The 16,567-nt window shown below is 48.4% G+C and overlaps 1 protein-coding gene across 4 annotated transcripts in view; it reads left to right on the top strand.

Annotated features, from left to right (window-relative positions):
* The window catches only part of BIN3 (bridging integrator 3), an 89,240-nt gene that overhangs the window by 59,159 nt on the left and 13,514 nt on the right, over positions 1-16,567 (top strand). The gene's annotated exons all lie outside the window — the stretch shown is intronic.

The following is a 16,567-nucleotide window of genomic DNA, read 5'->3' as shown; positions in this document are numbered from 1 at the left end:
GGGTAAACAAGCAGTCAACAAATGTTGATAAATGTGGCTGAAAACTGTCATGGCTTCTCCAAAGGAAGGACTGCCCCCCAATAATTCATGGTCATCATAAATTAAATTTTATATTATGACCGTGGTAGTGGCACAATACATATAATACATACAATACATATAATTAGATATTTAATATTAGACATAAGAATATTGTTGCTATAGTACTAGGATTGAAGCATAGGGCTTTGTTTATCAACACAACTACAATACTATTTTATTCTAAAGCAAAAAAATAAAAATTGAATGAAATAGAAATTATTTTCTACTTTTGTCTGGTTTCTGCTTTCCTCATCTTCTCGTCATTCTATTCCTTCCATCTACTGTCTGTCTTCTCTTTGCCTCTTCCATATAAGAACATAACATAAGAACATAAGAAATGCCTCTGCTGGGTCAGACCCGAGGTCCATCATGCCCAGCAGTCCGCTCACGCGATGGCCCTCTATCCCCATTTCCAGTAGGAATTTATCCAATCCTTTCTTGAACCCCAGTACCGTACTCTGCCCTATTACGTCTTCTTGAAGCGCATTCCAGGTGTCCACCACACGTTGGGTAAAGAAGAACTTCCTAGCATTTGTTTTGAATCTGTCTCCTATCAGCTTTTCCGAATGCCCTCTTGTTCTTTTGTTATTAGAAAGTTTGAAGAATCTGTCCCTCTTTACTCTCTCTATGCCCTTCATGATCTTATAAGTCTCTATCATATCTCCTCTAAGTCTCCTCTTCTCCAGGGAAAAGAGACCCAGCTTCTCCAATCTCTCAGAATATGACAGGTTTTCCATACCTTTTATCAGACGTGTCGCTCTCCTCTGAACCCTCTCGACTAACGCCATATCCTTCTTAAGGTACGGCGACCAATATTGGACGCAGTACTCCAAATGCGGGCGCACCATCGCCCGATACAACGGCAGGATAACTTCTTTCGTTCTGGCTATAATACCCTTTTTGATTATACCAAGCATTCTATTCGCTCTCTTAGCGGCCGCTGCACACTGTGCCGACGGCTTCATTGTCATGTCCACCATTACCCCCAAGTCCCTTTCCTGGGTACTCTTATTCAATAACATCCCTCCCATTGTATAGTTGTACCTCGAGTTTCTGCTCCCCACATGTAATACTTTACATTTCTCAATGTTGAACTTCATCTGCCATTTCGCCGCCCATTCTTCTAGTTTGTTCAAGTCCCTTTGCAATTCTTCGCAGTCCTCTATAGTCTGAGCTCCATTAAATAGTTTGGTGTCGTCCGCAAATTTTATTATCTCGCACTTCGTCCCTGTTTCTAGATCATTTATGAAGATATTAAATAGCAGTGGCCCGAGCACCGAGCCCTGCGGGACACCACTCGTGACCCTCCTCCAGTCGGAGTAGTGACCCTTCACTCCTACCATTTGTTTTCTACCCTCCAACCAGTTTCTGATCCATCTATGTATGTCTCCTTCCACCCCATGGTTCTTCAATTTCCGGAGTAGACGTTCATGGGGCACCTTGTCAAAGGCTTTTTGGAAATCTAGATTTCCATAGCAAAGCAGCAGATGAATCCAGAGACTAGTGGGTATAGCTCACATCGACCAGCAGGTGGAGATAGAGAACTGATTAACAGTTGGCCTTAAAGCCTGGTGTTCCTTCTGTTGATTCAGTTTTGCTCTATCTCCCAGCAAGGTGGGAGCTATTCTTCTAGCTCCTGGTCTCTGCCTGCTGCAGGATAGATTGAAGGGTGTTCCGTTAGGATTCCTCTGTTGAGACTAGTTCTCTTCAGTAGGTGGGGGTGCCTGGCTGATTGGTGCCGGCTTTGGGAGGTACACCTGGGCCCTCCCAGGTCCCTGCTCCACCCTCCCCTCCGTTGGATAGAGGGGTTCCTTTTCAGGTGCAGGATATTGGCTGGCTTCTTCATTCCAGTATAAAAAAAAAAAAAAAAAAAAAAAGGGAGCCTTCCTGCTAGTACTGAGCCGGGCAGTGGTTAACTCGGCTTCCAGTACATTTACCAACGATTGCCTGGCTTCGGGGGTAAGCGGCGGACCGGGTGAGTGTTTTCTTTGCCTACCTCGAGTGTGGTCGCGTTTCCCGGGTGCCGGGCATCTTGGGGGGCGGAGTCGTCTTTCGGCGGCGTTCGCCGCGTGTGTGAAAAAAAAAAAAAAGCATCGTCTAGACCGCGTTTCCGGGATGTTAGGCGGGCCAGGGCTGGTAGACCTTTTTCCAGGTCTGCATCTGGCCCGTTCTCTGCTTCGAGACCTCGGTTTCAGCAGAGAAGTTCCTTTCGTACGGCGAGACCCTCTTCAGGGCAGTCAGCCCGTACCCCAGCCAGTCGCCCTCCACAATGACGGGGGCTTGGCTCCCTCCGCCCTGCCCTTAGGGGGTCGGCTTTCGGCATTCCGGGCGGAGTGGGCCAATGTCACGTCCGACCAATGGGTGTTGGACCTTGTTCACGAAGGGTACAAATTAGAATTCGCCGCTCCCGTCGTAGATTCTTTCTTGGTATCCCCGTGCCGTGGCGCGGCAAAAGGATCCGAGGTCCGCAGGACACTTCAGGGGCTGCTCGATCTGGGGGCGGTGGTACTGGTACCCCCGGAAGAGGTAGGCCGCGGTATCTATTCCCTATACTTCATTGTACCAAAGAAGGGGGGGTCCTTCAGACCTGTGCTGGATCTCAAAGGGGTCAACAGATTCCTCAGCGTGCGCCATTTCAGGATGGAAACGGTGCGCTCGGTTATTGCGGCGGTGAGACCAGGAGAGTTCCTCACGTCTCTCGATCTCAAGGAGGCGTACCTCCATATTCCGATATGGCCTCCGCACCAGCGGTATCTGCGGTTTGCGATTCTGGGCCAACATTTTCAGTTTCGGGCAATGCCCTTTGGCCTGGCGACAGCTCCCCGCACATTTTCCAAAGTCATGGTGGTGGTAGCCGCTTTTCTACGCAAGGAAGGGATTCGCGTACACCCGTACTTGGACGATTGGTTGATACGCGCCTCATCCCGGCAGGAGAGTGTGTCGGTGACGCAGAGAGTGATCTCTCTCCTTCAGTCGTTGGGGTGGATTGTCAACTTTCCCAAGAGTGTTTTGTCCCCATCGCAATCTTTGGTGCATCTGGGGGTACGGTTCGATACGGCTCTGGGGAAGGTGTTTCTACCCCGAGATCGGGGGGAGAAATTGCAGGCGCAAATTCGCCTCCTTCTCGGGTCGCTCAGGCCTCGAGTTTGGAATTATGTACAGGTGCTGGGCTCCATGGTGGCGACTCTGGAGGTGGTTCCCTGGGCCCGGAGCCACATGAGACCCTTACAGCAGTCTCGGCTCTCTCGCTGGTCCCCAGCTTCTCTGAACTACAATGTGCGTCTCCAGTGGAGTCCTCGAGCAGCTCACAGCATGCGCTGGTGGCTCCAGGACTTGCATCTTTGGAGGGGCATGCCGTTGGCCACACCGGATTGGGTGGTAGTTACGACGGATGCCAGCCTGCAGGGCTGGGGAGCCCACTGCATGCAGACATCGGTGCAGGGAATTTGGTCTTCCCAGGAGGCTCAATGGCCCATAAACTTGCTGGAGTTGAGAGCGATCCGGTTAGCGTTGCGGGCATTTCAGGCCCTAGTTCACGACAGACCGACCAGGATCTTTTCGGACAATGTCACGGCGGTCGCGTATGTCAATCGGCAGGGGGGTACCCGGAGCCCGCAGTTAGCCGAAGAGGCAAGACAATTGTTTCGATGGGCAGAGGTGCATGTTCCGCTTCTGTCGGCGGCACACATTGCAGGGCACGAAAATGTGCAGGCGGACTTCCTCAGCAGAACTCTTCTCGATCCGGGAGAATGGGAGTTGTCGGCTCGAGCGTTCGGCCTGCTAGTCCGTCGTTGGGGGTTGCCAGAGATGGATCTCATGGCCTCTTCCCGCAATGCGAAGGTGCCTCGGTTCTTCAGCAGACGCAAGGAACAGGGATCGGAGGGGGTGGACGCATTAGCTCTCCCGTGGCCTCCGAATTCCCTTCTTTATGTATTCCCACCTTGGCCCATGATAGGGCGGGTGTTGCAACGCATCTCTCGCTTTCGAGGCAGAGTAATCCTGGTGGCTCCGGATTGGCCAAGGCGGCCGTGGTACGCAGATCTGATGCTGCTGTCGGTAGGCGAGCAGGTAGCGTTCCAGGTAACTCCGGACTTGCTAACTCAGGGTCCAATATTAATGGAAGATCCGGGCCGCTTTGGTCTTACGGCCTGGCTATTGAAAGGTCAAGGCTGAAAAAGAAGGGCTATTCAGAACGGGTGATTTCCACCCTGCTTAAGGCTAAGAGGATTTCAACGTCAGCCTCCTATGCGAGGGTCTGGAAAATCTTTGAGGCATGGTGCGGAAGACACGGAATTGCGCCTTTCCATGCTTCTCTGCCGGCTATTCTTGCGTTCCTGCAGGAGGGCGTAGAGAAAGGGTTAGCATATAACTCTTTAAAGGTTCAAGTATCGGCCATTGCCTGTTACAGGGGCCGGGTGGCTCGCTCGGCTCTCGCATCGCAGCCGGACGTGGTGCGTTTCCTCAAGGGGGTTCAACATATCCGGCCGCCGGTTAAGCGAATTTGTCCTACTTGGAACCTTAAGCTCGTCCTTGGGAAATTGCAGGGGGCACCTTTTGAGCCCCTGTCAGCGGCCACGTTAAAAGATGTCACACTAAAGACAGTTTTTTTGGTGGCGATGGCTTCTGCAAGGCGAGTATCGGAGCTGCAAGCGCTTTCTTGCAGGGAACCCTTTTTGCGTTTCTCGGAGGCTGGGGTGACGGTGCGTACGGTGCCGTCCTTCCTGCCTAAGGTTATTTCGTCCTTTCATGTGAACCAGTGTTTGTTCCTGCCATCCTTCAGGAAGGATGATTGGGGGAAGCGTTTTTTGTCGGTACGGCTACTGGATGTACGCCGTATGCTTCTCCATTATTTGGAGGTGACGAATGATTTTCGCCGGTCGGACCATCTCTTTGTCGCGTTCGCGGGTAAAAACAAAGGGATGGCGGCGTCTAAAGCGTCCATTGCGCGTTGGGTCAAGGACACTATTGCTTCGGCGTATGTGTTGTCAGGGAAGAAGGTACCGGAGCACCTTCATGCTCATTCCACTCGGGCTTTGGCTACATCTTGGGCGGAGTCCGGGGGGATGTCATTAGAGGAGATTTGCCGGGCGGCCACTTGGTCGTCAGGGAATACTTTTTCAAAGCATTATCGGTTAGATGTAGCGGCCCGTTCAGAGGCGAGTTTTGGCGCAGCAGTGCTGGCAGAGGCGGCATTGGCGTCCCACCCAGTTTGAGTTTGCTTTGCTACATCCCACTAGTCTCTGGATTCATCTGCTGCTTTGCTATGGAAGGTAAAATTATGGTCATACCTGTTAATTTTCTTTCCTTTAGAAGCAGCAGATGAATCCAGAGCCCCTCCCCAAGTGCACGGGCTGTGTGTAGGGTGGTTATGTCATTAGGGTAGCCGGGGCTATAGTTGGTAAGTGTATTCGTTCATGACTGAAAAAAAAAAAAAAAAATCAAATCAAATCAATTAAAATGAAAAAAGAGAGAAAATATCACTGGTATTCAGAAGCGAAAGACACATTTTTTACTGGAATGGAGTTTGTGGCTGCTCATTCTCCTTTCGGGATGCTTGGGCAAAGTGCATAACTGAATCAACAGAAGGAACACCAGGCTTTAAGGCCAACTGTTAATCAGTTCTCTATCTCCACCTGCTGGTCGATGTGAGCTATACCCACTAGTCTCTGGATTCATCTGCTGCTTCTAAAGGAAAGAAAATTAACAGGTATGACCATAATTTTACCATATATGGGGTCTCCTTTGTCCATCCGTTTGTTGATTCCTTCGAAGAAGTGCAATAAGTTTGTTAGGCACGATCTTCCCTTGCAGAAACCATGCTGGCTGGTTATCAGAAGTTCATGTTTTTCAAAATGTTGATCGATGTTTTCTTTTATCAGTGCTTCTGCCATTTTCCCTGGAACCGAAGTCAGGCCTGTAGTTTCCCGGGTCACCTCTTGATCCCTTTTTAAAGATGGGCGTAACGTTGGCTATCTTCCAATCTTCCGGGATCTCGCCTGTTTTCAGGGATAAGTTGCAAATTTGCTGCAGTAGTTCTGCTATCTCCTCCTTTAATTCCTTCAGAACCCTAGGATGTATGCCATCCGGACCCGGGGATTTGTCAGTTTTTAGTTTTTCTATCTGCCTATGAACGTCCTCAAGGCTCACTTCTATGGATGTTAATTTTTCTGCTTGACTTCCGTTGAAGAATTGCTCAGGATCCGGTATGTTGGACGTGTTTTCGTTTGTAAATACAGACGAGAAGAACATGTTAAGCCTTTCTGCCACTACCTTCTCCTCCTTCACCACTCCCTTCCTGTCTCCGTCGTCCAGCGGTCCCACTTCCTCTCTAGCCGGCTGCTTCCCTTTAACATATCTGAAGAATGGTTTGAAATTTCTTGCTTCCCTGGCTAGCCTCTCTTCATACTCTCTTTTGGCTTTCCGAACCTCACGGTGACATTCTTTTTGATGCTTCTTGTGCTCTTTCCAGTTCCCCTCAGTTTTGTCCTTTTTCCATTTCTTGAATGAATTTTTCTTATTGCCTATCGCTTCCTTCACTGTTTTGGTTATCCACGCCGGGTCTTTTGTTCGATTCTTTTTGCACCCCTTCCTGAATCTGGGGATATACAGATTTTGCACCTCGCTCACCATGTCCCTGAAGAAGGACCAGGCATGATTTACCGTTAGCCATGTTTTGGAAGTGTTCCTAAGTTTTTTCCTTACCAATTCCCTCATTGCTTCGTAGTTTTCCTTCCTGAAGTTAAAGGTTGTCGCAATGGATCTCTTGCCTTTTGACACTCCTACCTCAACCTTGAACTTGATCATATTATGATCGCTGTTTCCCAACGGTCCCACTACTTCTACTTCCTTTGCAGGTCCCCTTAACCCATTTAGGATTAGATCCAGAGTGGCATTTCCTCTCGTCGGTTCTCTAACAAGCTGTTCCATGAAGCAATCCTGTGTAGCTTCCAGGAATTTTGTCTCCCTAGTGCATTTCGAGCTTCCAAGACTCCAGTCTATCCCAGGGTAGTTGAAGTCTCCTATAATAACCGTGTTGCCGCTTTTGCATTCTCGCTTCATCTCGGCTTCCTCATCGATATCTCTGGTTTGCCCGGGTGGGCGATAAAATAGGCCCATCTTTATTTCAGGCCCTTTCCTTCCCGGTATTTTGATCCATAGAGATTCCAGCTTGCTGGCCGTCTCTGCTGTGTCCATTTTTGTGGATGGTATGCCTTCTTTTATGTATAGGGCTATTCCACCTCCTTTTTGTCCTGATCTGTCCTGGCGATAGAGCTTGTATCCCGGTAGTGCTGTATCCCATTTGCTTTCCTCATTCCACCATGTTTCAGAGATTCCAATGATGTCGATGTCTTCTGTGTTGGCCAAGGCTTCTAGTTCCCCCATTTTGTTTCTTAGGCTCCTTGCATTAGCATATATGCACTTTAGATCCTGGTATTTTGCTGTCCTCCTTTCCTTTCCCTGTGCTTCGGTCCATATTTTCTTCTCTTTTGCTGCAGACATTGTAACCACTTCTTCTGGGTTCGTCGACCCCTGCAATCTGTCCCTTGTTTCTTCCCAGCCATTTTTCCCCTCAGTATCTTCGCAGGATACCGTCTTCCGAATCGTCGACCCTTGGTCAACTGTCGGCTTTCCCCTTCTTCTTAGTTTAAAGCCTGTTCTATTCCTCTCTTGACGTTGTTTGCTAGGAGTCTAGTTCCTGCTGCGCTGAGGTGCAGTCCATCTTTCCTGTTCCTCACGAAGTGGAATCCTTCTTCCTCACACCATCTCCTCATCCACGTATTTATTGATTGTAGTTCCTCTTGTCTTTTCACATCTGCCCTCGGTACTGGTAGGATCTCTGAGAACACTATCTTCTGGGCCCTCATCCTCAGCTTCCTTCCCAGAATCTTGAATTGTTCTAACAGCGTGCTTCTTTTGTAGTCTCTCTTGCTGACATCGTTCGTCCCGATGTGGATCACTACAGCTGTCTCTTCTGTCTCCGCCCCTTCCAGGATCATTCCAATTTTGTCCACGATGTCCTTGGTTCTTGCTCCCGGAAGGCAGGCCACCAGTCGGTCCTCTCTCCCTCCTGCTATGTGGCTGTCCACATGCCTAAGGATCGAGTCTCCCACTAGGATCGCTGACTTTCCCTTCTTCAATTTTCGCTTCGGTCTCAGGTCAATGTCCTCAAAGTGCTTCACTCTTTCTTCTTCTGGGCCTCGACTAGCCAAATTCTCCCCCTCTTGCGGTAGTCCTCTGTGGGTGTCATCCTTGAGGTAATCTTCTTCTTGCTCTCCCATGCATGTTGGTATCCGTGTAGCTTCTTCTTTCATCTGAAGTTCGTTCTCTTCCACCTTCGTCCTGTATGCCTCTTCAATGAATCTCTCGAGCTCCCTGACTTCCTCCTCAATGTGTCTCTCCGTGGTGTGAAATCCTTTGATCTCCTGTATCCTGTCCTCTAGTCGCTTGACTTCCTTCTTCAAGCTTTTCAGTTCCTGACACCGACTGCATACATATGACTGTCTCCCCGAGGGGAGATAGTCATACATATGACAGTCCGTGCAGAACACTGGAAAGCTCATCTTCTGGCTTCCTTCTGCTTCCATTGTTGTTCCTACTTTAGGATATTAGTTGAGATTACTTGTGACTTGAGATTACTTGTGACTTGTGTCCGCTTTGTGTCCTTTCTCTCTCCCTATCTGCTGCTGGTGTCCTCCCTGACTCTCTCTCTCTGTGCTGGTGCCCTCTCTTTCTCTCTCTAACTGTCTCTGGTGTCCTCTCGCTCACTGCCTGTTGGTGGTGTCTTCTCTGTCTCTCTCTCTGTGCTGATGTCTTCTCTCTCTATGCTGGTGTCTCTCTCTCTCTCTCTACCTGCTGCTGGGGTCCTCTCTCTCACTCTCTCCCTGCTTGGTATACTTGTGTGAACGGCTTGGCCCTTTGTGTCTGTCTCTCTCTTACCTTCTGTGCTTTCCTTCTGTACTTGTCGCTTCTTTACCCTTCTGTCTTACTCCGTTGACTTGTCCCTTCTCAAAGGCCCTTCGCAAAGGCGCTCTCGCTAAGGCGAGCGCCTTTGCTGCTCACCTTCGCTGCGCGCCGAACGGCTGCACGCCGTTGACTCCGCCCCCTTTCAAGGGGGAGTCCGACGCTGCCTCTGACGCGGTGGGGGTGGGCGGAGCGTACTCTCGCCGCTTCCCCGAGTCCTGTGCTTCTTCCTGCCTCCTTCCCCTGTGCAGAACTCTTTGTCTCCGACTCTCCCTCTCTGTCAAGCTACCCGAGCACCCTGCCTCCTTCTCCTTCGCTCTGGCAACCCGATTCAATGCTCTCCGCGTTGGCTCCGCCCCCTTTCAAGGGGGAGTCCGACGCTGCCTCTGACGCGGTGGGGGTGGGCGGAGCGTACTCTCGCCGCTTCCCCGAGTCCTGTGCTTCTTCCTGCCTCCTTCCCCTGTGCAGAACTCTTTGTCTCCGACTCTCCCTCTCTGTCAAGCTACCTGAGCACGCTGCCTCCTTCTCCTTCGCTCTGGCAACCCGATTCAATGCTCTCCGCGTTGGCTCCGCCCCCTTTCAAGGGGGAGTCCGACGCTGCCTCTGACGCGGTGGGGGTGGGCGGAGCGTACTCTCGCCGCTTCCCCGAGTCCTGTGCTTCTTCCTGCCTCCTTCCCCTGTGCAGAACTCTTTGTCTCCGACTCTCCCTCTCTGTCAAGCTACCCGAGCACGCTGCCTCCTTCTCCTTCGCTCTGGCAACCCGATTCAGGCATCTGCTCTGTTTGTATGCCTCTACCAGAAACTGTCCACCTCTCCCTTCCATCACTTCCTCCACCTCACCCCCCCATTGGTCTGTCACCCATTTTCTTCCCTCTGCTCCCCCCCAATAGTCTGGCATCTCTGCCTTCTTCCCTTCCCTCCCCCAGGTGGTTTTTAGCATCTCTCTCCTCCTTTCCTCCCCTCAGATCTGGTATCTATCTTCCCCAATCCAGCATGTGCCCTGTTTTCTTTATCCTCTCCTTCCATTAAGTATGTGCTTCCCTCCCCACTTCCTTTCAGCGTCTGTTCTACTCTCTCCCCTCTCCACTTTCCTTCAGCATCTTCTCACCTCTTTCCTACCCACTAACATGCAGCGTCTGCTTCTCCCTCCCCCACTTCCTTACAGCGTCTTTTCCTTTCTCCTCCCCACTTCCCTTCGGGGTCTGTTCCTCTCTCCCCTCCCCCTCTCTCTCCACTTCCCTTCAGCGCCCTTTGCGAGGTCCAGCAGGCCCCTCCCTCCTGATCGCCATGGTCCGGGCATCTCCCTCCCTCCTTCCCCTCACCTTCACTGGTGATTTTCATTGTTCTGTCTCTGAGCGGCCGGAGCCTTTTCTCAAGACACGTACAGCTGTTCTGAAACTTCTCCTCTGATGCAACTTCCTGTTTCCGGTTGCATCAGAGGAGAAGTTTCAGGCAGCCACTCATGACTTGTGAAAATAATTGTGCCGCTCGGAGATATAACAGTAAAAATTGCCTAGTAGCCTATTCTCACGGTAACCAATCCAGGTCCCTAGTACCTGGCCAAAACCCAAGGTGTAGCAATATTCCATGCTACCGATCCAGGTGTTTGCTTTACTGTCTATAAAACCAACTTTAATTCCCAGATGCAAAATTTTGCTTTCACTTGTTTATTATTTAATCTGGTGTAATTTCTATTCTATCCTTTATTTCTCCCTTTCAATCTTCCCTTCCTTGCTCTCATTTAGTTCTGCTTTTGCAAATCTCACTTGTTAATATTCATTCTCTCCTTCAGTATGTGTCTCACCCATCTGAATTTGTTTGGCAGCCTATACTTAGAAGCACAGAGAGCATGTGTATAGCAGGCTATTCACCATCAGACTTTGCCACTTTGTAATAGGCCAAGGTCAGGGATGCATCGACACCATTCAGTGACTGTATGGAGGGAATGAATGAAGTTTGTCAGTGTTTTCTGGGGAATGAGTGGAAGTCTGTTAGTTCTTTAAGTTATTAAAATGTAATTATGAATGTTTAATATATATATATATATATATATATATATATATATATATATATATATATATATATATATATATATATATATATATATATATATATACACCATTCTTTAAGCCCGTTACATTAACGGGTACTAGAATAGATGTCTGTCTGTGTTTCTTTATCTCTCTCTCCTTGGCCGCTGTCTGTGTCCTTCTGTCTTCCCCCCCCCCCCACCCCCGAGCAAAGCTGTCTGCCCCCAGCACACCCCCCCCAAAGCAGCCCCCTTTCCCTAACTGTCTCTCCATGGCCCTCTTCTGTCTTCCCCCCCCCCAGAGCAAAGCTGTCTGTCCCCAGCACACCCCTCCCCCCAAAGCAGCCCCCTTTCCCTCTCCCTCCATGACCCCTTCTGTCTACCCCCCCAGAGCAAAGCTGTCTGTCCCCAGCACATCTCCCCCCCAAAGCAGCCCCCTTTCCCTCTCCCTATCTCTCCATGGCCCCTTCTGTCTCTCCCAAGCATACCCCTCCCCCCCAAAGCAGCCACCTTTCCCTTTCCCTCTCCCCCGGTATTGATCCCCTTCTTACCCTCCCTCCATCCTGGCATCTTCTGGCCTGCTCCTCTTCAAAGCAGCCTGCGATCGTGGTGGCCGGCTTTAGCGAACCTCGCAGGCTGCTCTCCAACTTGGTAGCACATTTCCTCTGACGCGATCCTTTGCGTCAGAGGGAATGTGCTACTGAGGTTGGAGAGCGGCCTACGAGGTTCTTTACAGCTGGCCACGATCGCAGGCTGCTCTGAAGAGGAGGATCAGCGGCAGCGGCGAGTGAGGGCGGGAGGTGTGTTCCCTGCCGAGGACGTGGGCAGGGAGAGAGCTTGCCTGCGCTTCCAAATGGTGGGTGAGGGCAGGAGGAGGGGAGTGGCCAGAATGTTCCCTGCCGCCAGGTTCTAAAATGGAACACAGCCACGGATCACACACCACAGCGGCAGGGAACTAAAGATATTATATAGGATATATAAAACTAAATATAGTAAAAATAAATTATTTTTGAACCCAGTTGAGCTATTAGAAGATCTGTTTATACCTTATTAGGCATTACCTGAATACCCCTTTAATGCTATGACTTAGTGAGAGGTGCTTGAGAATTAAAGAGTGACCTTTATTTAGTTCAAATTAATAGTTACACAGATTAACAATTTTACTTAAGATCAGATTAAAGAGATATGTAAAAACTCAATCTCTGTGTCTCAATTAGATGTTGTGCTTGATGTTTCACAGAGCCAATACCACATATTTACTGTAGCTTACTCCTTATTTAGTGAATGGACTTAAACTTTGCTAATTGTTCTCAGGCCAGTACTGCTCCAAAAAGAGTCTGATTTAAAACAGAATTTCTCTTTAGCAGCATATCTGATGTTTGCTCAATTTGAATAGAAATTTCTCACCTCTGCACAGGGAGAAATCCTTGCTCCTCTCCCCTTTTGGCGAGACATCTTTCTCTATGCAGGGAGTCGGTAGATAAATCCTTCGACTCAGACTCCTCAGTTTCTGGTACCTCTGACTCCAGGTACCCAAAATTGTATCCGACTCCCACTCCTGTCTCTATGGTACATCTTTCCGGTTCCTCTACTGGGCTGGAGGCCACCTTCTTTTCACATAACTCTTACTCACACTCTCTGATACTCTCACACATTCTGATATCCAGCAGCTGCCATGTTATATAGGATTAATGGTAAGCTAGAGTAAATATGTGGTATTAATGGTAAGCTAGAGTAAATATGTGGTATTGACTCTGTGGCAGTATTAAACATAATATCTAACTGAGATAGAAATTGAGAGTTTCTAATCTAACCTTAATTAAAATCAATACCCTTCTCACTCCCCTTTCAATGTCTTAGTTCCATTAAAGGGACATTTTGAGGACTCCTTGTTTACAGTGGAATTCTGCTAACTCTTTCCATATTTTTGGACCTGGCTTGCCTTCATCCTTACCTGAACTTTAACAACCCAACTGGCTTTTCTACTGGAGAGTAGAGAAGTAGGAGCACTGGAAAGTTGAAACCCCATGTCATCCCATGTGTGGTCACCAGGGTATTTTCACTTCCTCCCTCTGCCATCTTTGGAAGAGGACTGCAATCAGGGCTGGATTAATCACTAGGCCAAGTAGGCACGTGCCTAGGGCCCGAAACTGTGAGGGAGGCCCGCTGTAGGAGGGCGACTCACCTTGCTATTTTTCAACGGCAACGGGCCCCCACCCCACGCAGTAACGGCAACAGCCCCCCCCCCCCCCCACGCAGTAACGGCAACGGACCGCCTGCCCGCAGCAACAGCAAAGGCATTGTGGCCAGATGTGTTACTGGAAGGTCCCACAATGACTGCTTCTGCCGGTCCAGCCCCCTCCAACGTCACTTACTTGCTCTGGAAGAAGTGACGTCGGAGGGGACTGGACCGGTAGAAGCAGTCATCGCGGGACTTTCCTGTAATGCATTCGGCCGCGTTGGTGTTGCTATTGCTGCTGCGGGGGGACCCGTTGCCGTTGCTGGGGGAGTGTTGCTGTGGGGAGAGGTATTGCTGTGGGGGAGAGAGAAAGGAGGATGGAAGGGTGGTGGAGGAAGAGAAAGGGGGCAGGGTGGTTATGGAAGGGTGGTGGAAGGAGAAAAAGGGGCTGATGGAATTGGTGTGCAGAGGAAGGGGAGAGATATAAGGGGAAGGATACTGGATGGAATTGGGTTGAAGGGAGATAAAGGGGGCAGATGCTGATAGAAGTGGGAGGAAGGGAGAGAAGAGAGTGAAATGCTTGACCATGGGGATGTGGGAGAGGGAAGGAGAAGAGAGATATGCCAGACCATTGGAGGAGGGAAGAGAAGATGGATGCCACACCAATGGGTGGGGGGGGAGAAGAAAAGATGGAAGGGAGAGGCAGACAATTTCTGCAAGAGGCACAGAAGGACAGAAGATGAAAAGAAGAGAGTGACAAGAAGATGAGGAGAGCAGAAACCAGAGAAGACAAAGGTAGAATAAAAATTTATATTTATTTATTTTTTTGCTTTAGGGGACATCGCTGTTTCTGTGGTGTTGCATTGTATGCAGAGTCCAGCTTCTTGGTGATTTTATTTAACCTTTGTCTACGTATTTATATTTTATCCCCCTTTTACAAAACTGTAGAGCATTTTTTGCGCTGGCCGTGGCTAAAAACCATACTACAGTTTTGTAAAAGGGGGAGGTTAGTTTGTGATTACATAGGCAAAGGTGTTTTCTGTGTTCTGTTTGTATGAAAGACATGGTTTTTTTTGTTAGCGTTGACCAGCCTTGTTTGGCAAAATGCATCAGGCATGGTTCTTGGGAGCACCTTGAATTAACCTGATTTGAATCTCCTTATTTTTCTGCCAATCTTCTTTTGTTTCATGTTGGATTCTTTGGTGGACTGCTTGCCTTGTTGTTTCGTTGCAAGTTAACATACATGGAGTGGAACGTGCTAGAGGAGTTAGATTTGGTTGTTATACATAGTAACATAGTAGATGACGGCAGATAAAGACCTGAATGGTCCATCTAGTCTGCCCAACTTGATTCAATTTCAATTTTTTAAAATTTTCTCTTTTAAGCTATTTCTGGGCAATAATCCAAAGCTCTACCCGGTACTGTGCTTGGGTTCCAACTGCCGAAATCTCCGTCAAAACCTACTGCAGCCCATCTACACCCTCCCAGCCATTGAAGCCCTGTCCAGCCCATCCTCCCCCAAACTGCCATATACAGACCGTGCCAGTCTGCCCAGTACTAGCCTTAGTTCAATATTTAATATTATTTTCTGATTCTAGATCCTCTGTGTTCATCCCACGCTTCTTTGAACATATGGGTTACAGTAGAGTGAGGCAGTTGAGAGGCGTTGTAAACTTGGTTATTAATATAGACATATTTTGGATAGTATTACTGCTTTACAAATATTTGAACACTTTTATATATGCATGGAAAGGGTTCAGAGTTAAATTCCTGGGTAAGTAGGTGGGAAGGGAAGGAAGGGGGATTTGATCAGAGATGTTTGGGGGTTGCATAGAAGAAAAACTGTGCACTGGTATGCTAATCTTTATTTGTTTTGAATAAAAGAAAAAGAAATACAAGTCGAAATAAAGAAGTAAATAAGAAAACAGATAAATGGGGGCAGGACAGGGGCGGGGCATGGGCGGGTGGGGCCAGGGCCCGGGGGGCCCAGCATACTTGGGTGCCTAGGGGCCCTCGAAGAATTAATCCTGGCCTGACTGCAATTGTTGAATTCCACCTGGTTGTACAACTGAGTGCCACCTGTTGCAACATCTCCACTCCTCACTGGCACGATGAGCGAGACTTGAACTTGGGTCTCCTGTCTGGCAACATGCTGTTTTTTTCCATTGGGTTGATTGTCCCAGCATACCTTTTTAATTTCTGGGTGTTGGTCCATATTCACAGAATGTGTGAGCGTTGAGCTGTCAGCACGTGCTGAGCATGAAGAACTAATTCATGACTTGTTGGGAGCACGCACATTTGAATCTCTTTAGAGAAGGCAAGAAAAGGTGTCTGTAGAACTTGGGTAGATTCTTTGAAAGAAATCATGAACTTTTATAAAATTATGGGCGTAAACTCACAGACGGTGTTCCTTTTCTTCCCATTCCCCTATTTTGATTTTTTTTATGCATGGGGCATGGTTGGGCTTTTGCTGTATCCCTTGCTTGGGCGAAGTTTCTCCCCTGTCTCCATTGGTCACGTTTTCTTTTTGTGGCCCTTACAGATATGCTCTGGGAATTGGGTAATGCACTGTACTCTTTTTTTTTTTTTTTTAACCTTATAGTATCTGACTCTTGTTTGGCTGCTTTTGCTGTGTTTGCTTCTCAATAAAAATGTTTCAAACAAAAAAAAAAATAAAGAAATTATGGTCTGTGGAATATGCAAGACTAATTCTTCACTATAATTCCATTCTTGGCATCCCCGTGTGTTCTCTGCATGCATACTTATCGGTGAATGGCACTATATGCTGTAATTGCCGAGGTAAAGCAACACACTGGCCTCTTGTTCTCCTACTGTCATAGCAGTGACTGCAAACATGTGGTATACTTGTGCAGCAATGGGCTGCAACGACTCTCCTGAAAAAGTCATGCTGCTATGGTTGGCAGGCATATGTATTCATTGTATGACTGCTGTGGTGTTCCTTGACCTTGTTTAGTAGCTAGGAAAAATGCAGAGATTCGACTTGGGACCTCCACTGCATGCAACCCTGGAGCTGTGTGTGCATTCTTAGCATTTGTGTCCCTTAAACCCTTTCTCTTTTGTGTGTATGTGTCAGTGCATACATACATCTTTTTAATACCCTTATCCCAATGAGTATAGGGGAGGTGTTTGTGAATAAGGATGCTTAAGTATGTTAGGGGTAGGAGGTGTGCATGGCCTATTTAGAAGTGGACTGTTTGTGAATGCTTTTTTGGAGTTGAATCTATTATTCAGACTTGATTTGAAAACTTTTTGGTGCTTATTGACCATATTTTGGTACATTAGATAGATAGGGAAAA

The sequence above is a fragment of the Geotrypetes seraphini genome, chromosome 6 (genome assembly GCF_902459505.1).
Source record: "Geotrypetes seraphini chromosome 6, aGeoSer1.1, whole genome shotgun sequence".
Classification (NCBI taxonomy): domain Eukaryota; kingdom Metazoa; phylum Chordata; class Amphibia; order Gymnophiona; family Dermophiidae; genus Geotrypetes; species Geotrypetes seraphini.
Note: the sequence above shows the minus strand (reverse complement) of the source record. Positions and strands in the feature narration are given on the sequence as shown.